Source organism: Protopterus annectens, chromosome 4.part0, assembly GCF_019279795.1.
Source record: "Protopterus annectens isolate FY-2018-M chromosome 4.part0, PAN1.0, whole genome shotgun sequence".
Taxonomy (NCBI): Eukaryota; Metazoa; Chordata; order Ceratodontiformes; family Protopteridae; genus Protopterus; species Protopterus annectens.
The window spans coordinates 201,618,388-201,644,213 of NC_056733.1; the positions used below are offsets into that span (position 1 = coordinate 201,618,388).

At 38.8% G+C, this 25,826-nt stretch overlaps 1 protein-coding gene across 3 annotated transcripts in view; it reads right to left on the reverse strand.

Moving 5' to 3' along the window:
- GCGR (glucagon receptor) overlaps positions 1-25,826 on the reverse strand; it is a 1,613,162-nt gene that overhangs the window by 916,749 nt on the left and 670,587 nt on the right. Inside the window, exon 1 of one of the 3 annotated variants that reach the window (XM_044068204.1) lies at positions 11,777-11,852. The exons of the other annotated variants lie outside the window; for them this stretch is intronic. The gene's annotated coding sequence lies outside the window, so the exon portion shown is untranslated. Of the gene's footprint in view, positions 1-11,776; positions 11,853-25,826 lie in introns of those variants that run through there. 3 annotated transcript variants of the gene reach the window in all.

Consider the following 25,826-nt stretch of genomic DNA (forward strand, 5'->3'; position numbering starts at 1 on the left):
CACACTCATTATAGTGCATACTACCTACCTGGACCAGATTAAGGCACTCACTATAATATCCAACTTGGGTACAGGTGACACACTCATTATAGTGCACACTACCTACCTGGACCAGAGTACGGCACTCACTATAATATCCAACGTGGGTACAGGTGACACACTCATTATAGTGCACACTACCTACCTGGGCCAGGTTAAGGCACTCACTATAATATCCAACTTGGGTACAGGTGACACACTCATTATAGTGCATACTACCTACCTGGACCAGATTAAGGCACTCACTATAACATCCAACTTGGGTACAGGTGACACACTCATTGAAATGGGACTAAACCCCTAAATGACTCACTAGGTTGTAAGCTGGCTTACAGACAGGACCCAAGAATCCAGGATCGCTGATACCACCTTCACTAAGAGACCAGTCACCAGAAGGGTACCTCCTATTTGCCATAAAACTTCTTTGAGGTAAAGGCCAATGTGACCAAGTTTGCAGATGAATGCAAACTGGGAGCTATCACAGATCCCCTCCATGACACAAACATCTTACAACAGGGTCTAACACAGATAAATGACTGGTACCAAAGTCATGGACTAACACTCAATGTCAAGAAATGTATTATGGTGCCTTTTGTGACCCAGGATAATCACTCCATCAATATGAAACCCTAAGAGTTAACAGTGGTCAGGGATCTGGGAAAAATGTAGACAGTAATCTAGCCTTTGACCAACATGTGGCCAAGGAAGTAAGAAAATCATTCTATGTCACCCAACTTATAAATAAGGGCATGGTATCCAGGTCCAAGGAAGTCATAGTGCCACTTTATTTAGCCCTTATTAGAGCCATCATTGAGGATAATATCTCCTTTGGCATGTACTTAACCAAATATATGAAACTGTTGGAATGTCCACAAAGGTTCCTTACCAGAATAATCTAGGATAGAAGCACATTGTCCTATACAGATTGCTTAAAGCCCTATATCTATACTGTGTCTCCTATAGGCTATTGAAAGGTGATCTATTCCTGGTATACAAGGCAGTCTTTGATGCATCTCTGACGGACCTTTTGCCCACCCCCAAAATGAAAAGCATCAGAACCACTTCATCCAAGGATTTAAATTGTGCTTGTGAAGAGACATGTTGGTGAGACATATAGTGTTTCAGAGGATCCCATGCTCTGGAACAGGCTCCCCATCCATGTGAAACAGAGTCCATCCCTAATGCTATATAAGCGTAATCTTAACCAATGGATGGGGAATCAGAAATTCACCCTAGGTCTGGCTCCCATGTCTCTTACAGACAGAGGCAGGCAGTAATACACAAACTAACATAATGTCTAGAAACTTCCTAACTAATATACCCCCTCCTAAACAACACCCATGATAAACAGGGACAAAATTAGGCTGCATTTCAAGACTAGGCTTATAAAGGTCATTGTTAGCCTAGTATATAACTATTAAACGATGAAACTATTAAGTTACTGAATTCTTCCTCTGTTTTAGCAAGCTCCAGCAAACCAAACTCTATATACTTTCTGAATCTTCTCATTGCATTTGGGGAGTTGGACAAATCTCATTGAATGGATGTTAGTAACACTGTAGCTTTATCCATCAGTGATAAGGAAGCCCTAACTGTCATTACCTTCACTATCCTTCACCATGAAGCATATAGTATTATCAACTGTCATTACCTTCACTATGAAGCATATAGTATTATCAACTGTCATTACCTTCACCATGAAGCATATAGTATTATCAACTGTCATTACCTTCACTATCCTTCACCATGAAGCATATAGTATTATCAACTGTCATTACCTTCACTATGAAGCATATAGTATTATCAACTGTCGTTACCTTCACTATCCTTCACCATGAAGCATATAGTATTATCAACTGTCGTTACCTTCACTATCCTTCACCATGAAGCATATAGTATTATCAACTGTCGTTACCTTCACTATCCTTCACCATGAAGCATATAGTAAAGTATAGAAAGTGAAGTCATTGACTTTATGGCTTACATTAATCACACCACAGAATTTTTTAGATTCACACACACATGGAATAAGATGTCTACTAATTATTTAGATATTTGCATTTTCAAGCAAGAAGGGATACTGGTGAGTAATATATTCAGAAAACCAAGTTTCTCTAACTGTATGTTACATTTCAAAAGTTGTCACCCCTTCCATCAGAGGAAAGGGGTGATTAAAGGGCAGATGGTCCGACTATCGAGGTTGGTTAGCAGTGATGAACTGTTTAAGGAGGAAATGTACACCTTGATAGGTTTATTTATGGAGAGAGGATACCCATTGAACTTATTACTGAGAATCAAAAAGGAGATTTATAGGAAAAGGAAAACTTTGTATATTCCTATACTCAAAGGCAAGGGTAATACAGTATCAACACAAGGAACAAACAATGAAGAGATTAGTTTGAAGCAGGATAGCCTTGCCTTTGTTTTAAGGTTTAATGACAAGGCTGATGAATTTTGTGACAGTATAAGGACCAATTGGGATCATTGTATTAATACACAAACTAGGAATTTGTTGGGTGGAAATCCCAAAATTGTTTTTAGTAAGGGGAATAATATTAAAAACATTTTGGAAATGGAGGACAAGAGGTATTTTAGATCCCGGATGAGTAGATGTGGTAATTGTATTAGTTGTAGATACATAGCTGAAGGAGCTTGTATTTGTGTAGCGAAAGTTATGTGGATCTACACTCAGCATGCCCTGGTCTGTGCAACTGTAATACCAAAAATTGTGTCTACATAGCATCGTGTGCTACATATGACGCATATTACATTGGTATGACTACCCGTAAGTTACGGGAAAGAATTTGTGAACACAATAGATGTATAAGAAACAGGGATGTACACAATGCTTTGTATTTGCATAGCAGGGTATGTAAGCCACCTTACTAGATTTTTGTTCTTCATTATAGATAGGGTGATGCCCTTTTTTCTAGGTGACACCAGTAATAGAGTGGCTGTACTGGAATCTGAGAGGCAGATGAGATTGAATGCCACCAGATTTCCAGGTTTAAACGATCACATTTCCTTAAAACCCCATTTAAAGTTGAGAGCCAGTGCAATATAAAATGTTTAAGGTGGATGTCACACATTAAACAATATAGAGTAAGTGTATTGTTGATAAATTATGACTATTTTCATATTCATTAATTGTTCATCTATGTAGTAAGAACACAAAATGGTACAAAATGTAATTCTTGATTTTAAATTTATAACTTTAAATTCTGTGTGATTGGCACCATGGTTCAATGTATATTTAACTGTTTTTACAATATGGATGGGTCAACAAAACTGTATGTTTATGTATTTTACCAACACTTTTATTTTCATTCTTGCTAAGGATATTTCTTTAAGGAATTTATTGGATAATTGATTGATTGTGTGAGTTAGGGTGTATGCGTATTTATGTGAATGAATGGTTGTAAAACAGACTCGGTGATACCAGCTTGACTGGTGAAAGCGCTTAGTCTGTGGTTGTCGTTGGAAATAAAAGAATTAAATCTTCCTGGTTGGTGTTCCTGCATCCTTGGATTGCTGTGGTGGATATTGTTTTGCTTAATTAAGGTTGTGGGATCCTGTAAAACTGAATAATATGACAGCTTTACTAATCTTTGCAGTAATGATGTACATCAAGAATTTAACATGTATAGCCTCACAGAGGACATAAAATCAAGATAGCTTCACAGACCTTCTATAGCTATGTCTGAAACCTCATGTGCCAAACTGGTGGTCAATGGGACATAGAGAACTTGTTGGCTGATAAATTCAGCTCAAACTTTATCCCACACACACACACACACACTTCCTCTATGCCTCTCTCCATGAATTCCCCAACTATTAACAGGGAGCAGGTCCTGGTGGTGCTCACTAAGGAAAAAAAACAACTTCAATAGGCTCCAATAATATCCTAGGATGCCTCCTAAATAGCTGGAAATATGACTTATTGGGATCACTTGAGTCAGTTTACAACTACAGCCTCAAAATAGGCTTTGTCCCAGGAGAATGGAGGACTACAACGGTTATCCAACTTCACATGGGTGGACCATCAAATGACCCCAGAAACAACAGACTTATTAGTCTGATTAGTCTAATATGCAAAACCATGGAGTGAATTATCACAGGAAAGATCAACAAAGACAGTGACTGGACCCAACCCAGTTTGGCTTTGTCAAGGGCAGATCATGCATACTCAATGCGCTGAACTTCCTTGAGAAGGTCACACAGGTAATGGATAAGGGGAACATAGTGCACACTACCTACCTGGACCAGATTACGGCACTCACTATAATATCCAACGTGGGTACAGGTGGCACACTCATTGCAATGGGAATAAACCCCTAAATGACTCACTAGGGTGTAAGCTGGCTTACAGACAGGACCCAAGAATCCAGGATCGCTGATACCACCTTCACTAAGAGACCAGTCACCAGAAGGGTACCTCCTATTTGCCATAAAACTTCTTTGAGGTAAAGGCCAATGTGACCAAGTTTGCAGATGAATGCAAACTGGGAGCTATCACAGATCCCCTCCATGACACAAACATCTTACAACAGGGTCTAACACAGATAAATGACTGGTACCATAACACTCAATGTCAAGAAATGTATTATGGTGCCTTCTGAGACCCAGGATAATCACTCCATCAATATGAAACCCTAAGAGTTAACACAGTGGTCAGGGATCTGGGAAAAATGTAGACAGCAATCTAGCCTTTGACCAACATGTGGCCAAGGAAGTAAGAAAATCATTCTATGTCACCCACCTTATAAATAAGGGCATGGTATCCAGGTCCAAGGAAGTCATAGTGCCACTTTATTTAGCCCTTATCAGAGCCATCATTGAGTATAATATCTCCTTTGGCATGTACCTAACCAAATATATGAAACTGTTGGAATGTCCACAAAGGTTCCTTACCAGAATAATCTAGGATAGAAGCACATTGTCCTATACAGATTGCTTAAAGCCCTATATCTATACTGTGTCTCCTATAGGCTATTGAAAGGTGATTTATGCCTGGTATACAAGGCAGACTTTGATGCATCTCTGATGGACCTTTTGCCCACCCCCAAAATGAAAAGCATCAGAACCACTACATCCAAGGATTTAAATTGTGCTTGTGAAGAGACATGTTGGTGAGACATATAGTGTTTCAGAGGATCCCCATGCTCTGGAACAGGCTCCCCATCCATGTGAAACAGAGTCCATCCCTAACCCTATATAAGCGTAATCTTAACCAATGGATGGGGAATCAGAAATTCACCCTAGGTCTGGCTCCCATGTCTCTTACAGACAGAGGCAGGCAGTAATACACAAACTAACATAATGTCTAGAAACTTCCTAACTAATATACCCCCTCCTAAACAACACCCATGATAAACAGGGACAAAATTAGGCTGCATTGCAAGACTAGGCTTATAAAGGTCATTGTTAGCCTAGTATATAACTATTAAACGATGAAACTATTAAGTTACTGAATTCTTCCTCTGTTTTAGCAAGCTCCAGCAAACCAAACTCTATATACTTTCTGAATCTTCTCATTGCATTTGGGGAGTTGGACAAATCCCATTGAATGGATGTTAGTAATACTGTAGCTTTATCCATCAGTGATAAGGAAAGCCCTAACTGTCATTACCTTCACTATCCTTCACTATGAAGCATATAAGAGCCCCATAAAAGCAGGCTTCCCAGTATTTTTCCAAACTTTGTTCCAGCCTGTTGATTTCCTCTGCCAAATGATGGCAGCAGCATTCACAAGCACAACGTTTCTCCCTGACAGCCTGGAATAGTGATGTTCGTGGTTATTTAGCCTGGTATGTTCTGCAATATTTCCTGACTGTGTGATTTTCACCTAACATGGCCCTTTGAGTGGTAGGCTCATATCTGTGAGCTGTGCCTATTTAATGAGTTCATCTAGGGCAAACCTGTTACTTGTAGACATACTGTCATACTGAAGACAGACACTGGCATACTCATGGTAATTCTGACCACACAGCATATTGACCACATCCTGCCAGCCCCGCTGCAGACACCTTTGCAATTCAGCCTATGCCCTAAGTGCCTCTGGGCTACTCCTACTTACTGTAACCTGGGCTGATCATGTGATCCCCATCACCTAACCAGAAAATATTGCACTGCTCAGTTTACGTGTAACAAACACAAATGAACATCAAACCTAAAAAAGCAGGGCATTTCAAATCCTATTTTCATGTGAAGATAGGCAAACAATACAATAAACACCAAAATCAGTGCAAATGGGGAAAAGGGGATTTTTTTTCTTCAGTAACCTTATTCAAAAAGAGTACTGTTTTGGACTGCCAATGCCCACTGTACTCACTGTATGCCTCCAAGAGTTGCATATATTTTACAAGGACTGATTTGTCCTCCACACAAACTTATTATTGTCTGTGAAGCAATGACAGCAGAAAACCCAAGTTACGATAGTAATTAATTAGAACTGTATGTCTTCTGGCATATTTCTTAGTAAACATTGTCCTTATGTTGTGAAAATATGTAGTAGAACATTTTAATCTATCATTTACTAAACAAGACTAAATTATTATGCAAGACTGATATTTCAGAGCACGTGTAACATTTCACTTAAGACATGATGAAAAGCAATAATGATTATGAAATGTGTACATAGCTGGTATTGTGCCTTTTTGGTTTGATTGTATAATAAATGATTTGTGTGTCATTGTGCATGCCAAAACATTTTCTGTTAAAGGGTTACTTCCATAACTGCCATGTTGCCTTAAAAGTTTTTTAGATATTTTTGTGTACACATTTTTTGGTTTTGTCAGGATCTTTCTTGTCATCTCTATGCTCTACTGAGGGACTTCTGCTTTCTTATTATATCAGGAAACATCACTTTGCTCTGATAAGAGTATCAGCTTTTAGATCATGAGCAAATCTTTGAAAAAGTTGTTACTATATGCAGAATAAATCCAGAATATGTGCATTACAACTTAGTTTTTGAAAGCGAGTCATAAACAGCACTGCTGGAAATTCTCCCCTTATCTGTTTAACCAATTTATTTTCCATCTGGAAGGGACACTAAAAATAAATCTGATCATTTTCTGCTTCTTGTTACAAGAAGAAAATTATTCTGTTCTTCACATTATTCTGGACATCAAAAACTCTGCTCTTGAAAGAATGTATACAGAGCTGGGTTTACTGACACTAGGTAAAAATGAACTTGTGCCTTCAAATGCCAGGCCCTTTTCTACACTCATTAGTTTAATTACATTTCCTTCCTTGAATCATCTATCTAAATTCATATTCTCTATGCAGAGCAGCTGCTGTGGTTCACTGTTTCTGATAGTAGTGTCATGTCTATGTGACACATCAGTGCCATTACTATGGTGACCTATACTCAAGTCACAGAATTTAAATTCTCTTATCGCACCAGCAAAAAAGTGGAAGAGGCTCTCAGTCTAGTACGAGAGTATAAACTGTCAGGTCATTCATTTAAGTCCAAACTGATTATAAATGGAAAATGTGTCGACTAATGTAGTGCAACATCCAGAGTTAAGTGGACAATTTTAAAAATAAGTGTGTGGAAGAATACACCAAAGAATCAACTTCCTGCTTGTTGTGTATAAGACTCTAATGTTGTGATGAGGTCAAGCAGTCTACTGTTGCAGATGTTGTAAGGCAGGGTCTAAGCACATCACTGAAACTGCCTACTGTTGCAGATGGGGTGAGTAAGATTTGAAGTAAATCACTGAAACTGCCTACTTCTGGGGATGTGGTGAGGCAGGCTTACAGCACAATACTGAAACTGCCTACTATTGGAATAGGATGAGACAGGCTTGAAGTACATCACTGAGTTGCAATTATTACAATCATAGGATCATAGGAGATTACTAGGCTATCTACCTGGAGGTCATTTTAAGCCTAGCCATTTCAGCCCAATGTCATACTGCAGAGGTACTAGTCAATACCAGATATTGCATTTAGTAATGACTGCCCATATCCAGGAGGGTTGTGGGTGCTATCCCTGGTAAGAATTTATGGTGCCCCTTCCACTCATCCAGGTTCCTCTTGAACAGTGTCATAGAGGTGCTCTGTTTCACGTGAATTGGTAGCCTGTTCCAAAGACATTGCAATCATTGGGAGATAAATCTGTCCCTCCATCATGTCCTATTTAAGTCACAGGCCATATTTAAGTCCCTGGAATGGGTAGCTCTAGATCCATTTGATTTACAGATATGCAGTAAATTCATTAGGTTTGGGTTTTGGGTTGCTCTGTAGGCCAGGCATAAGTCTCCCCTAAGAAGTCTATATGATACAGAGTATTGTGGAAGGGATTTTAGTTGGTCTGTGTAAGGCACATGCTGAAGGCCCTTGATCTTCTTTTTAGAAACCTCCAAGGTCTCTCTAATTACTGTAGATGCTTAGTAAAGTGCATACCAAATGGGGCCTCATACTCAATTATGGGCCAGATAAGTGCAGAGTATAGGGGGTTATAACTTCTTTTGCTTTTGAGGCTATGCCTTTACTAATCAAGAGAGTTATGTGGAAAGTTTTGCTTACAATGGTAGGCACATGGTGGTCAAAGTTAAGGTTGTGGTCAACCTGTGATCCCAGGTCCCTTACTACTTCATAGGTACTTAGGGTATTGTTATTGATTTGAAAGTGTGAAGGGACATTGTTTACTTGTAGTTTTTGTTACTGGATAGAGAGAGATGGTTGTTCATAATTTCAGATCTTGAACTTTAACCACATCCCCTAAAGGTATTTTACTTCAGGGCAGTAAACTTAATTTGAATTTTTTAAACTGCACAGTATTATGGTTAAATCTAAGGTGAACCATGATGACCTGTTCACAATTCAATTTATAGGAAATGCCCCTTTCTACTTTCCACTGGAGCAGACATCTTTTAGTGCATCTTATAATAATTATAACGTCATTAACTATTATACAATTTTACGTGTAAAAATGCATTATTCAAATATAACTTGGCCTTGTACAGTAGCAAATGGTTAATGGGTAATTTTAGGAGACGTGAATGTACATTGTTGTGAAGGATGTTCTTTGCATGAAGGTCCACATGTTTGCTTTCCTCCCCTTTCTAAAGTAATGTGCATATGGGGACAGGGCCCAAAGCACAGCTAAAAGAGCAGAACAAAATACACTGACTAACTAAACTGCACTTACAAAATAGTTGGGAAGCAGAGAGCGCTGTAGCACTTCCACTATTTAGTCATTTATTATGTAACTGCTTCAGTCACTTCTTGACATATACAAATCATTCAGCATACAAACAAATGCTGTGCATTAATACTTGTAAATCAGATCTCATCACAAGTCTTATAATATATATATTTGTTTGTCTTTTCGGCTTTTCCTGGTTAGGGGTCACCACAGCGGAACTCCGGTCCGCTAATGATTAGTAGTCGATTTTTATGGTACCGAGTTGCCAGCCCAACACTCAACCTTCAGTGAAGGCATGCCCATTCACACATGTCTTTCGGAGGCCATTCAACCACAGGGAGGACATGCAGACTCCACACAGAAGGCACTCCAGCCGAGAATCGAACAGGAGAGCCTCTTGCTGTGAGGCAACAATGCTACCGCTGTACCACCACAGCATATATAATATATATATATATATATATATATTTATATATATATATATATATATATATATATATATATATATATATATATATATATATATATATATATATAAAATACTGATTTATGAAACACTGACATGTTTTCCTTTGTAAAAAACAGATAGTGTCCACAGGTAAATGTTGGAAATATAAAATCCAATGTAGAGAATATAAGCGGTCCAACTATCCAATCACCACACGAATGGATGCAAAACAATAAAGTTTAATGAGGTAAGCGCTTTCACTACAACTGTAGCTTCATCAGACCATTGATAAAAAGTGCCAAAAATCTTTGTAAAGAGTCAAACAGTGATGTCAGAAAGCATTAACTAATCAGCATTCACATAAAACAACACACCCTCGTAAACATACAATACTATACAAATTCAGTAGTATTATTATATTTTATATATACACACACATGCACCCACACACACACACACACACACACACACATACACACACACACACACACACACACACACACACACATATACATACATTTACAAGTGTGTACACATGCACATTATTATACATGATGTACAGCTATATGTTACTTTATTAGCTTCTGACTCATATTTTCAAAGTTGACTCACTGCATCAAGCATTGCATGTGCAGCTACAAAGCTTGCTTGCATCTTATATGTTACTGTTCTGTTAAATAATGGGAATGGAACATCAGTGATCTACACTGGGCACTCAATGTTCACAGCAGGGTTTTAATGTACAGATAAACCTGCTGAAAAAAAAATAGAGTCTAATCTGACAGAATATCACGGCATGGAGAATAAAATCATCTAAAAGAGCTGCCATTTCCTTTTACCTAGCCAACTGCAGATCCTTCTTGGCTAGCAAGAGGGAAAAAGAAATAAATAGACTTAAGTAAAAGCAGCAGTTACAAGGACTGGTCTTCTACTTCCACCTCGCTGAGGTTCTGAGAAAGCTGTGGTAGCCAGCAGGGAAAATATGATATTTTATATATATAAACATGCCTGTGTATATGTGTGAGTTTGTGTGTGTGTGTGTGTGTGTGTGTGTGTGTGTGTGTGTGTGTGTGTGTGTGTGTGTGTGTGTGTGTGTGTGTGTGTGTGTGTGTGTGTGTGTGTGTGTGTGTGTGTGTCTGTGTGTGTGTGTGTGTGTGTGTGTGTGTGTGTGTGTGTGTGTGTGTGTGTGTGTGTGTGTGTGTGTGTCATACCTCTCAGCTTTGCAGATTTCTGCGTCATATTTTTGGTCAGTTCCTTATAAAATTTATGATTTTCTGACAAATTACTGGGATGATCTAAGGACTGAAGTCACTAAATAATGATATACTTTTGTGTTTCAGACTTCATACCCATCAAAAATGCATGATAAGACAAATCCTGTTATTCTAGCAACTTTCTAAAGTCTATAAGAGTAGTATTTAAAATCTGTCCCTATTTTGGGGCATTTGTCCCCCCCCATTTTATCAGGCTTTGTCCAGATTTTTTGCACTGAGGTTGAGATGTATGGTGTGTGTGTGTGTGTGTGTGTGTGTGTGTGTGTGTGTGTGTGTGTGTGTGTGTGTGTGTGTGTGTGTGTGATGAATTGTTACTTGCTGTTTCTGCATCTGTCTGGTTCTATTAATATATACGTGTAAATGTGTGTTTGTGCACACAGATGTGTGTGTATATCGACATTATTACATACTTACATAACTTATGTTTGACATGTGAAAAAAACTTCCTACAGCAACAATTGCATACGGTAGAGTAACTGTATAAATTAGCTGAAGGAATTATTTTACCTCAAAAATATAAAAAAATGTATATACTATTAAAAAATACAAAACAATTTAACATATAGCCCATTACGCAAGTACAATGATGTCCTCTGAGATGGGCATTACAGTGAAAGAATGGACTTTCCATGGGTTGAGAGGCTTGATGGTGCCCCTGGGTAATCCATTATTTCCCTGTAGTGTCCACCCTGTCAGACATCACTGCTTTCATTACATACTATCAAATGTCTGATTATGAAGCCATCATTATGGTCATTATGTATCCCTTGTTACAACCAACAGGTAGTATGCTTTGTTCTCCTAGCACTCAAAAACCTTTTTATTAAATGCAGAGATACGCCAGAGATTAGTGTTCCATACCTTTTGCACCATTCAAGAACTGGAACTCTGCAGGAATGAGGAAAGCGGTATGGCTTCAGGCTGCCCAGTATTGCAGTGTCCTGCTGCTGTTGTTCTATGGAATGTTCTCCGAAGTATATATGAAATTCATCAGTGAGATGCCATTCATGCTGGCAGTCTGCAGATAACCGTCATTCAAAAAACAGAGGAAAAACTGTAGCCTGTTTCTTCTCAGAGGGACACCAAGCCAGGAAGGGGCAACAAGAATAATTTATCATGACCTAGTTTTGAGAGGTGCACTCAGCCTAGTTACGGGAAAAACTTTCATCAAACAGGTTATTTTTAACTAAGTTGCTCAGCTTTAACACAGAGGGGTGCTGCTTATACAGCATTTATCTGTTAAAAAACACTGATAGCACAGTTCATTTGAGAACAACACCTTTGTATGAACAGTGTGACGAGTTATACACTTGCTTTTGTCTGTTTTTGTTCATATTCATAACTGTTTAATTACAGTAAATGTTTACTTTCAAGTATTACCTAACATTTGAATTTTACACCGTACTCATGAAATGTAACAGCCTTTGAAGTGTTTTGCATTTCTATGTAGTTACTTTCAGTTCACATCTACAAACCAAAGTCTAGCAGTAAATAAAATGCAGTTTCTAGAACTGCAGATTAGTCTGAAGGTGCTGAGAGTGGATAACTGACAGGAGTGGGAAGAAGATGAGAGGTGCAGGAGAAATTCGTAGATGTGGGGAGGAGTCTTAGCCAATCGCAATGCATGCAACATGTTCTGAGGTATCATCTTTTCATAAAATGCTGCTGGGGCACACTGCAACAAAGGGTTCAACGTATGATCAACAGACCAGAGATTTCACTTTATTTAAGAGTGGGGATTCTCTTAAGTGGAAACAGTCAGAATAGTCCACATTCATCTTTGATGTGTACAAAATTGTAGTTTTAACTTTTTATTATCAACCATTTATCCTAGCCTAGGAAAGGGCCCAGTATGTGTTCAGAGGAAGCATAGCCCCCCCCCCCCCCAAATAGAATGCTATATAAAAAGTCATTGCCATTACAGAAAGAATACTATATGTGGATTTTGTGGCAGCAACAGAAATGTAATACAACGATAATCAAAGCTGGTAAAAACAGCACATGAGGGTTTACAACACGTAGGGTACATAAAAAAGGAGCAGAAGTGTCCGTAAGGAAAGTTGTGGGACCAACAGAAACAAAAGGTATATTTGGAGGGGAGGTGCTGATATTATATGTGACCTGATTTACAGGTAAGTACAGGTAAGTGACAAGGCAGTAATAAAAACAATACCCAGGAGCTCATGAAGAGGACAGTGCTTGGTTATGGGAGACCCAGCCTTGCCAGATGATACCTGCGGTGTCATGACAATGATACACATGGAACATGTCTGATGCAGTATGTTCTAAGACACCCAGGAGGAACTGATGGTCTTAGATGAGACTAAACACAGCATCTCAGATAAGAATGAGCCAGTGTTAATTGCTATCAATAATGCAGATTTTGTAAATATGCACTTTCTGTACTTCACTTACAAATATGTTTCAAATTTGCATCTTCTACTAACAGAATCTTCACATTCCTAAAACAGTACTGAGTATGTTACTCTGGCGTTACACTTTCTGTTTCGATCCTTTGCATTTGTACTTCTGTAATTATACCGTTGTATACTGTGTGAGATGCAGCATGTCCACATTAAGCAAAGCAGCTGTATGTAAAGCTCTTCATGACAATATTACAACAGTATAAATGACCAGGAAACAACATTGTCACATATCTGGGGTAGAAGTAAACATGAGCATATCAAAAAGGAATACTGATAAGTGCATGCATCTTAACTTCTAAATCAAATGTCATTAATCAATCAGTCATTTCCTGCTATATCAAGTTAAAAATAAAATCATCATGTGATGTGTATTACCTGATATGCTAGCATCAAGTCACATGCTACTTTTATACATACAAATATTTATAGTAATGTTGCTGCCTTAAAACTTAATTATGGTCGTGATACGACAGGGAATGGAAGTGCTGGCAGAATTTTTAAAATATTTGAAAACAGTGTTTTGATTGTCAGAACCAAAGCAGTACTATCACATGGTTTTCTTTTGTCAAAGGATGAACTTTGATGTAGCATGTCTCTGTTTGTGGTGTCTGCTCGGAATACACACAGCTCTGAATATAAATGGGACACTTGTGTCACGAATACTTCTTCACTACCTAAGTTCCGGCAAGTCACTTCATTATGAAGCTCTGACTAAGATTTCCCAAATGCTAGTCATCCTGGACTGCAAATGAATACAATGAAAGTAAAACAACTGATCTTATAACTAAAGATGTTGCATAATAGGAAAGTAACACCTGACAGCAGCTACCACAAAATAAACAATACTTCAGCAGCATATTTAAGTTAAGGATTTAACACCTGTCAATAATACATGCAAAGATCTCAAAGTTTGTGGTCAATGTGTGTTCAGAGGGAAGATGTGCATATTTATCGAAGCCTTAATTACATCTTTAATACAACACTGTCTTAGTAATTGGTTGCATTTGTCCAGTGCCTCGGCAGCATAATGCTTGTTATAAATATTCACACAACTACAGAGTAAGGCAAAGAGTTTGATAGAAATCTGAGATCAAATTTGCTGCTCACAATAACTATAAATGGTACAGATGACAGGTACTCCATAAGGAAGCTTGTGGAGGAGTTTAAAGCAATATCAGGTGAGGTAGAAGGAAGAATGGGAGAAATTAAGGGTATAGAGATGTTACCAAGGAAAATACTGCAAATTATGTCAAAATGGGGAAATAAAGTTGAAACATTAATCTGCAAAAAACTCTAATTAAAAAGATGGGAAGGGAATGCAGGCAGATGTAATGCATAAGTGCTACAATGTCTCAACCTCCTAGTGCAAGAAATCTGGATAAAGTCAAAAATATTGGGGGTACAAATTCCCAAAAATATGGACAAATATTAAATGTTGTTCTTATACACTTATGCAATTGCTATAATGACAGGGTTTTGCCTTAGCATGCATTTTCTAAAGGATGTGAAGTCTGAAACTCAAATGTCTGTCATTATTTAATGACTTCAATCCTCAATGACTTGCCGGAAAAACACAAATTTTATGAGAAGCATATCAAAAGTATGAGGCAAAAATCTGCACATTCTGCAAAATTCTGGACGTTAAGATGTATTGTCCAAAATCCATGTAAAAGGATACAACATACTGAAGCCTAAAAAGATGATTCTTCTCAAATGGGGGTTGACAGAAGTCCATTCATAAAAAAATCTGCCTACATGTGTATTATATATTCTGCAGCTTTTCTTTCTATGTCTCTACAAAAAATGGGCCACAAGCCAGTCATCAAAACTTGCATACATTAATAAAAAACAAATAGATATTAAGGCGGGCAAAGCAGCAAGACCCAATAGAATTTACACCAAAATTGTGAGGGAATAACATGTAGAAATATTCACATCTGTGTCATCTGTCTGTAATACGTGGCAGGCTGGTAAATCAGTATAAAAGGGCTGGAAGGTGCCAGCTGCAATCCCATTCACAAAAAGTCATTGTTCCACTCTATTCAGCATTTATCAGCCTATCATTAAGTACAATGCCCCCTTTTGTATGTACCTAACCAAGCATATCCAACAATCGCAATGTCCATAGAGGTTCCTCACTAAAGGAATCTAGGTCCTATGCACACCATCTCAAGGCCCTAGCTCTGTATTCTGTCTCATACAGGCTGTTGAGGGGAGATCTGTCTGGCATACAAAGCATTGTCAGACCCAACTCTAATCGATCTCCTGCAAATTCACAAAACAAATGGCTCCAGAATTACCAGTTCTAAAGACTTAAACCTCACTTGTGCTATAAACAGAACCTGCTAGAGAGACAGGTATGTAGAGTTCCTCCCTAACCCAGTTCAAGTGTAGCTTGGATAACTGGTGGGGAACAGGAAATTCATCCCTGGTTTGGCACCTATGTCTCTAATAGACACAGTCAGCCTGTAAATAGTTTATCTCTCAGGCCCCTGCTTGTAAATGTTTCATCTCCCAAGCCTCTGCTTACAGCTATCAAGGGTATCAGAACTTGTCAGAGATTTGGGATGCATGGCTAGGCTTAAAAAGGCCCTTTTGCTCGTTAGCCTAGTAAACATCTATGAACCTAGTAAACTACAGCACAGTTAGGTTAACCTTTGTGGCTAGAAAACTGGTGGACCCAATTTTAAAAAAATATAGAGGGCACTGTGTGTGTGTGTGTGTGTGTGTGTGTGTGTGTGTGTGTGTGTGTGTGTGTGTGTGTGTGTGTGTGTATGCGTGTGCATGCATGTGCATGTGTGCGCATGCACTCATGAGTGGGGAGTAATGAAGTAGCAGAGAAATGGAATCACAGTAAGGGAAGGTGGTCCACACAGCCTATCTGGACCTCTCAAAAGCCTTCGATACAATACCCCACTCGGGCATTATAGATAAGCTCACCAGCTTAAATATAAACCCCTATGTCACTAGATGGGTTGCAAACTGGTTCAAGGACAGAACCCACATGGTTAGAATTGCTGGAGCCATGTCAGACTCCAAACCAGTTACAAGTGGCGTCCCACAAGGCTCAGTCCTGGGACCTCTCTTGTTTGGTATATATTTCTCGGAGGTACAGGCCAACACGGAAGGACTGTGGCTGACCAAGTTCGCAGATGACTGCAAACTGGGCGCCATAATCGACTCTCCAGCCGACACAAGCATCCTCCAAAAGGGCCTCATAGAAACAGACAACTGGTGCCAGAGCCATGGTTACAAGCTAAACGCCAAAAAGTGTATAGTCATCCCCTTTGGCAAAAACAAAGTGCCCACAAATTACCACATAGGTGGTAATCCATTAAGTACAGAAGAAGTAATTAGGGACCTGGGGACCCAAGTTGATAGCAATCTCTCATTTGACAACCACGTGGCCAAAGTGGTTAGAAAAACATTTTATATAGCCCACCTAATCATGAAGGGATTCACATCTAGATTAGGGGAGGTCATCGTGCCTCTTTACTCATCCCTCATCAGGCCCATAATCGAGTACAATGCCCCTTTTGGGATGTACCTTACCAAACACCTGCAGCAACTGGAAAGACCCCAAAAGTACCTCACCAAGCGGATCAAAGGGCTCAAACAGATGCCATATGCTGCCCGGTTAAAGAAACTCCAGCTCTACTCAGTGGCATACCGCCTGCTCAGAGGTGACCTGTGCCTGACGTATAAGGCCATGTCCAACCCGGAATTAAGGGACATGCTGCACCTCAAAAAATCCAAATCCCATCGAGCTACACGCTCCAGAGACTTGAACCTCAGCACTGAAATAAATAGGACATGCTGGAGGGACAGATTCATAACCCAGAGGCTCCCTTCACTATGGAATAAAATCCCAGTCCAGGTTAGGCAGAGTCCCTCATTAATTCTCTTCAAGAGGAGTCTTGATGAGTGGATGGGAGATCATAGGTTTACCCCGGGTATCACTTCTGTGTCACTGTTAGACAGAGGCACAGTATACTAACCTCGAAAAAGGGCATAGCAAAATTAATTTAAAATGGGTGGCGAAAGCCAAACATACTCTGGCTAGGCTTATAAATGCCCTAGGGCAGATAGCCTAGTATGAACCTATGAACCTATGAACATCATGTCAGCTAACTGTTTTCTTTTACTACATCAGTAGCGTAACTGTAGGAGTGATTGGTGTGGTGTGGTCTGCCCTGCTTTCAGCAAGGCACACAGTTCTACATAAATTATTAACCTAGTTTTGGAGTGCATTCTAAGCTAGCATCTTGGAAAATAGTTTGGACACTAAAACAAAGAAGGGAAACATTAATGAAAGGCTTCCTTCTGAAATGTAGAGACTTAAGATAGCAAGTCCAGAAGTTATGGAAAAAAAGTCTAAAAAACATAGGAGCACTGTGAATATCAAATATTACTTTTCTCATTTAAAGTTGTTTTTGCAGGAGGTAAGTCTCATACCCATGCAGTTATTTAAAATAAATAGAATGATAAAAGTGCATACTTACATCATTCAGTAAAAGTATCCAAAAGCTTTTTTTAATAAAAAATTAAAACAATGTACAATGGTTGCACTTGTTCATCTTATTATATGTCAGAGTTAATCAGGACATACGAAGTGAGTAGTCTCAGACATTTAAACTTGAAGAAACCCATTATGTGATCAGGAGGTAGAGTGACAGCATAGCCTTCCTATAAATTACCAGCATTAACAGATAAAAAATAGTTGCAAATAACCATAAAAACATGTCAGCAATATCACCATTATATGTAATAGAAAAAAACTGTATCAATCAGAAGTGCAAAATGTCAGAACATAAAAATAAATAAAAATACTTAAAAGTTAAGGGGGTAAAAGTAAGTTCATTCTAAGTACACTTACTATACTGGCATTTTTACTGAGACCTGCAGAACCTGATGAGTCAGTTCTAAGTTACCAACAGTAACTGTTAAATTTCTAGTTTATTTTTTCAATCAGACCCCCACCCCTGCCAAAACTGTACCTTCTCAAGTGGACTTCATTTGATCAATGGACTACATTGCCAAAACCGACCTGGTCGAGACCACATGATTGACAATTTAATTCACTGACCACTTTGACTGTAATCACTGTACAATTTGGATGGGGGAATGTGCATTTTTCCTCAGTGTAGTGTGATCTTGGAGTTGGTACATATAATTAGCAGTGGGGTGTGGGTGTTTTGTTTGTCTGCAGGTGTTATTTGGGTTGTTCAAGTTGATTGACAAACTAAATTGTCACTCATGGTCTCAACCATGTCGGTTTTGACAATGTAGATTGTCAACCAGTGGAACTAGATCCATATACCCTCGTACCTCCTGGTATTAACAATTATCTCACCACCCACCCACTGGAAAATGTTCTTTTAATTTTGTTGAATGCCTGCAATCTGCAGGAGAGAGGTCCGGCTCAGAAACACTGACCACTCTAGTAAAAACATATTTGGTTTCAGTAACTGAAAACTATGTTTTTTAACTTTTATCATCTGATAATAAATGACACTCGCCATCATTTATTTACAAATGGTTTAACTTACATTTGAGTGGTCAGGAAAATCTTGTAGACACCGTGATGGAATTAAAATTATACACAAGAAAATAATTTGGCATTATTTCATTTATTTACTTGCCATTTGTTAAGTGGGTTAGTCCAACTGAGCGAGAAGCCCATTTTCAGTGGAGACCCAAGGAGAAAAGCTCCAAAAAAGTACAATTCAAAACATATTCTAACAATAACAACTGCTGAAAGATATTTAACAATATATATTCATAGGATCACAAATTACATTTGAGGTTCACAACAAGGTAAAAAATTGATTGTCAATATGGAGCAGAGACAGCAATTGCATTTGAAGTTCACAAGATAAACAAATAAATGGTCAATATAGAGCAGAGACAGAAATTAGTTAAGTAGTACCTGGAGAATGCAAATGCTTGTTCAGAGCAAAAGCAAATTATATACAAGTGAGAGTGACAAAACATTACAGATACCATACTTATAGATTGTTTTAACTAAAAGTGATGTAGCACTGAGAGTGGAGGATATTTACAAATTAATTTAGCTAAGAAGATAAAATGCAGGAGTAGAGCAAAAGTGTTAGGTTCTCTGCAGGTGAAGCAGAAAGTCTACAGGGATTTTAGCTGAAGTATTAAGGCGGATGCAAAAACAGAGTGACGTTCTTGACAATGTGGGCTTTAATATTAAATGTTCTTACACCTCCCCACTTCACTCTGATGTAAATCTACTTGAAGCACTAAGTGATTGAGTCATTAGACAAATATTATGCAAACAAACCACTAACAGATTTTACTGCTTGACTCTAGATGAAAAGAGACTAACGTATGACCTCAGGACTGACAAATCAATCAGGTTGTTGAAACCTCACAAGGAAGGGGCATGGTTGTTATTGACACACACAACTATTCAGTGTGAGTCCTGTCAATTTTGAATGAAGCAGATCAATATGAGGAGGAGTCAAGCAATGACATTTCTGTGGCCTGCAAGAAAATAGACTTTTTTGGAGAACTGTTGAAAAGTGTGCTCATTACCCCAGAGCTGTATCATTATCTTGTGGTAAACCATCCAATGGTTCCTTTGCATTTTGGTATCCCGAAGGTCCATTCAGAATTATTGGTTCCTCTATGGAGACATGTTCAGCATCTCACAATAAAACAGAGCCACTAGTTAAATTTATCAGTGGCTCTCTCAAGGTATGATGGACAACATCAGTCATATTTTGAAGAATTCGTGGGAATTTTTGGAAAACGAGAGAGAGAAAGATATTCTCTTTGCAACAGACTTATTCTTGGTAGCAACTGACAGCAAATATTACAGCTGTGTAACTAAACATACCATAACAATGGATGTTTGAATGGTCTCTGCTGCAGTCCCCTTAGCTAGATAGGTTACATCCTTCATAGGATATAACAGCCAACCTGCTACCAAAGCTTTAGGGCACCTTCCATGCACCCAAACCATTAGTCAGCAGATAAGTTTGGGTGCCACTCCCTTCAGAGCTTTCATGCTAACAGAGAGAGGAAGACTACGTCCTCAAAGGGCAGTAATAGAAACAACAAATAAATGTCCACACCCTGACATAAACAATACACCAAAAAACAAGGGGGTGGAGGGAGTGGCTACTGCAGCAGTGATCATTTGAACATCTGCTGTAATGGTAAGTTTACTTGCACAATTGCACTATATTTATCATACTGATCACTGCTACAGCAGTCTTAGCAAATGGGTAGATTACCCTAACTTACTACATTTGGGAGGTGGGAGGAAGAGAGATCCAGGAGCCGCTGGAGAATGGTCCAACCAAGCCTGATCTAGATCTAAAGAAGGAGTCAAGCTTATAGTGATTTGTAAAAGTATATGCAGAGGACCAAGTAGTAGCTTCTAGAATACTTCTAGGATCCATCCTTTCCAAAAAGCCATAGATAATGTCAAGGTCCTGGTGAGTATAACAAAAGTTTGTAGCTTTGACAACCATTTGGAAACAGTCTGTTTTGACACAGGTTGTCCCTCCTTACCTTCAGAAGCAATGAACAACTGATCCAAAGATCTGAAAGATTTAGCTCTGTCAATATAATACCTCAGTTGTCTGTGAACATCCAAGGTATGGTATTGTTTCTCCCTCATTTTTAGGTAGAGGAAAGAAAATAGGGAGATGGATAGTCTGGCTTAATGTAAACTTGTATACTCCTTTAGGGAATAAAAGAAGGATTAGTTCTCAAAAAAACCTTGTCTCTGTGGAAAATAAGATAGAGTTGACTGACCATAACAACTTGCAACTCAGATACCCTTCTTGTAGAGGTAAGAGCAACCAATACAACTGTTTTCCATGGTAAGAACCTTGAGTTGGCCAAATTACCTGGTTCAAATGGAACAAGTGTTAGCTTCTCTAACACAAAATTAAGATCGGAAAGAAGGGCCACCAGTTTTCTTGGAGGCCTCTTGGCAAAACTCCTTTCAAAAACCTTTTGACATGAGAATGCATTAAAAGACAAGGATCTATGGCCAGGCATGCTGAAATGGCCAATAAATGAATGTTGATGGAGGAGTAAAAAAGGCCATAGGATAGTAACACACACTAATATTGTAAAACCAGAGAACAGCTACCATTGAATAGCTGCGGGTACCAACTAGAAAACCACTTCCATTTGCTAATATATGTTTTTATAGCAGCAGGCTTTCTTGCCTCCATTAGTACCTACTGCACATCCTCAGTGAACAGGTGCATAAAGGGACTTAAGACCATATCATACAGTCAACTGAAGTTCATTGGGGTCTGAGTGTATCAAACATCCTTGTTCTTACGTGAGTAGATTCAGTCTGTGAGGAAGTTTGTGGTAATTGCCCCTGGCCATTTCCAAAAGAAGGGAGAACGACAGTTGTCTGTTCAAAAAGGAGTCACCACAATGACCATGGAGGGTTCCACCAGAATCTTCAAAAGTACACTGGATATCAGTGGGAAGCATGTGAAAGCTTACCTGAACATTCCTGTTCAAGGGAAAGAAAAGGCATTTGTCTTCCAGGCCTTCTTGCATGGAGTTCTGGAGCAGAATCTTCTAGCTGATTGCTCAGTGAGGAGACAAATAGGTTTACTTTAGAATTCCACACAGAAAAATCAAATCTTGGAAGACCTCCTAATCTAGTTTCCACTTGTGAAGGCATGACATTGTCCTGCTCAGCCTGTCTGCCACACAATTTTGTTCTGACAAAAAGTAAGATGTCTGTAGAGTGAGACTGTGCTGTGAAGCTTTATCCTAGCTAACATGGCTAATCTGCAAAAGTGGTATGACCCGGTTTCCCCTTGTTAATTTATGCACCAAAAGACTGTGGTATTGTTTGTAATAACTCAAAGAGGTCCCAGAGAATGAAGAGTATTCAGAGAGTGGAGTGCCTTCTTCTTGGCAAGCATCTCCTTTATATTTATGTGCCTGGTGTCTCACACACCATACCTCTCAAATGGACAGATTTTTGCAGAATGTCCAGATTTTGGCCTCATATTTTTTGTCCTTTTTTCACAAAATTGTGTTTTCTCTGGCAAATTAGTAGTAAATCATTAAAGATTGAAGTTCAAAAATAATGACAGGCATTTAGGTTTCAGATTTCATATCCTTCAGAAAATTCACGTGAATGCAAAACCTGTTATTCTCTCAACTTTCTAAGTTTGTAAGAGCAATATTTCAGAATTGGCCCTATTTTGGGGCCTTTCTCCCACTTTTATTTATGGCTTTGTCTAGATTTCTTGCAGGATAAGAAGTATGCACACACCTTGCACTTTTATCCCTCCTGAAACTGATCCCCCCATGCAAGGTCTAAGGCATCTGTGGTCACTGATTGCTTTGGAACAGAGAGGGAGAAGGGAAGATCCAGATTTAAAGATATTTGGGCTTTCCACCAAGAGATTTCTCTTCTGAAAAATCCCAGCACTGGAACTTGAAAAGACACAAGTTGTTGGTGTGGGGGCCAAATTGACTTCATATACCACTGTATCTTTTATATGCTGAGTCTTGCCAGGGGTATCACAAGAATCATAGAGGCCATGAGACCCAAAATACTTAGCTGTTTCCTCACAATGTCTGATGTCTGATTGGAAAACCTTAGAAATAGATCTAGATAAAGATCTATTTTTTTCTGTGGAAGAAAAGCTCTTTAAACTGAGGTATCTAGCTGACACCCCAAGAATGCAATCCTGTATGATGGAGGTAAAAAAGATTTTTGACCCTTTTCTTTTTCTCATTCAAGTGAAATATTCTTGACACTTCAAAAAGACTCTGAAAAGACAAGAAGGTCATCTAAATATGGAAAAATGTTGATACCTTGTGGCCTGTAATGAGCTATAACAGGAGCTAGACACTTTGAGAACACTCTTGGTGCCCTGGAAAAGTCCAAAGGGTAAGGCACAGAAGTGATAATGTGACCCAGCCACACAGAAGCTTAAGAGACACTTGAAGTCTGGATGAAAAGGGATGTGATAATAAGCATCTTCTAAATTGAGTGCTACCAGGAAAGTTGAATGAGGAAGAAGTAAGTGGTTGTGGAGTGACATCTTTTCGAATATGGCCACTATCACAAAGAAGGATCCACAGCTGGTCTCCAAGCATTTGGTTCTTTGGCACTAAAATATCCCTGAATAAAACCCTTCTCCACCTGGGGAGGAAGAACTGGTTCTATCACTCTGTACATGTGATGAAGTACAGCTCGAAATAAAAAGAGTTTGGTCTAGTGGATGAGTATATAACTCAAGGAAAGGAGACATTCCTCCGACTGTCATCTGTAATCATGATCCTCAGAAACCATTTGTCTGAAAGTATCTGTTGCCAAATTGATTTTCTGGAAGGGAAATGGGGCTTACAGGGTGGGGTGGGGGACAAAGTCCCTTAAATAGTCGTTCTGTTGTATTGGGCTGTCCTTGCATTTTGGAGGTTTCAGAATTCTTTTTGGAACACTCAGCCATTTCTTCTTAAACACCTGTTTACATGCATTTTGTTGAAACAGTTTAGCTTTTTGCTAAAATTTTGATGAGGGGTTAGAAAATGCTTTAGAAATTTTGGAAAAGGATTGCCGAAAAATCTTAAGGAGATTTCTTAAATCAAATTATCCCTTTCAACACACGTTTTGATCACCTCTGCAGCAGATGGGCCAAAAACATATCTCTGTCCAAAGCAGGATTTTGAAATCTAATTTTTAACATAACTTGGGAGGTTCTGAGAACACCGCCAGACCAACCTCCTCAAAAGAGTACCAGTGGCCATAGCCTTGGAAGAAGTATCAAATGAGTTATACACACAGTGCAATCAATGAGTAGTGACATGTACAACTGAGGAAAGTAAATTATAAGCAGTAGCAACTGATTGCTACATTTATAGCAAGCAGTTTGCTACAGTTTAAAGCAAAAACATTTTTTTATTTATTTTTTTAAACTAAAACCTAAGCTCTGTAGTGTTTTGTGCAGGGTATAACCTGTAGCAACTGCTTGCTATAGTTTAAAAAAAAAAAAATATATATATATATATATATATATATATATATATATATATATATATATATTTTTTTTTTTAATAAAATGTGAGGAAAGAGGGCACAGAAACAGGCCCTGAATGAATGCAGCAGGAAGAAAGGTGGAGTGTCATGTATCTGGCCACCTGGTTGTTGTGCCAGTAGAAGGAAATTACTTTTTCATTTTACTTTTCACTTGAGGAGCTGAGGGGGTGCAGAACTAGTTTGTGGTACTGGCAGAGGGCACTGGTTGAGCTTCTGGCCAAGGATTTTACAAACAAAAGGTTACACTCATACATTTATAGGAAACCTATTCAATGTAATTCCTTGCTACATTTTCAAAGTCACTTCCCTTTCCATCAAAAAAGAGTTATCATGAGAGAATTTCTAAACTCATCTTTGGTGATGCTGCTATTTTCAGGACTGAGTTAAACAAATTTCAGGAAATGTTAGAGAACAGGGCATACGCACTCTACTTTGGAGAAAAACATGTTCACAAAATTTTGGCTAAGAGAGGTGACATGAATACACCTCTTATTTACCAGATGACAGTATGACTTCAGCAAATGACACATACCCCAGGACTAACTTTAACTCACACATGAGAGAGTTATGGTCTTGATCTATCAATACAGTTATATACAAACATTGATTTAAATGTTCTTACTTGGAAATACCACAAGATGCCAGAGGTAATAAACTGTTTTTTTTTTCTTGTTTGTTTGTTTACAAAAACAAAGAGCCCGGGTTGCTATGACAACTTTGAAGTTGGGCCATTTTACAGCACAGGGTACAACTCAGTGGACAGCAGTAGCAACTGAAGGCATTGCATAAAAGGCAGCTTACAACAAGAAAAAAGTACTATCAGATCAGTTCCCATAAACTCAAGTAGTATGTCCAAGCTATCAAGAATAGTTTAATCATGAATATGCTGCCCATTAGTCACCACATTTTTATAACGCAAACATAATTTAATGTAATTGGCAGTAATAAGTCTAACTAAAATAGGAAGGAAAGAATTCTGGATCCATAGAGCAGAGGGCTAAAGACCTTGTTACATCTCAAATGATCTTGGCACAAATACTGGTACAGAAAAAGCCAGTCTGGGAGGATGGGCGAAAGTGGCCATCACTAGTCTGCTCATATTAAAAGGAGGAAGGTGGAATGGTTCACAATGCCAACAGATGTTGCCTGGCTGAGTCTTGATAGAATAGAGACCTATGTGGTCCTGGCATGCACTACTGCCACATTCAGTGCTCATGTGAAAGCACACATGCACTATTGGCTTGTACTGCCCCCATCTCAACTTACTGCAGATGCCCACCTCAGCACTGCCCATAGGCTATCAGGATAGATCATTATGTACTCAAGGAGAAGTCACCCAATGAAGTGCCAAGGATGACACTGCACCAATAAATGATCAGTATTTCTGATGTCTATGCCCAGCTTCTAAATAACAAGCATT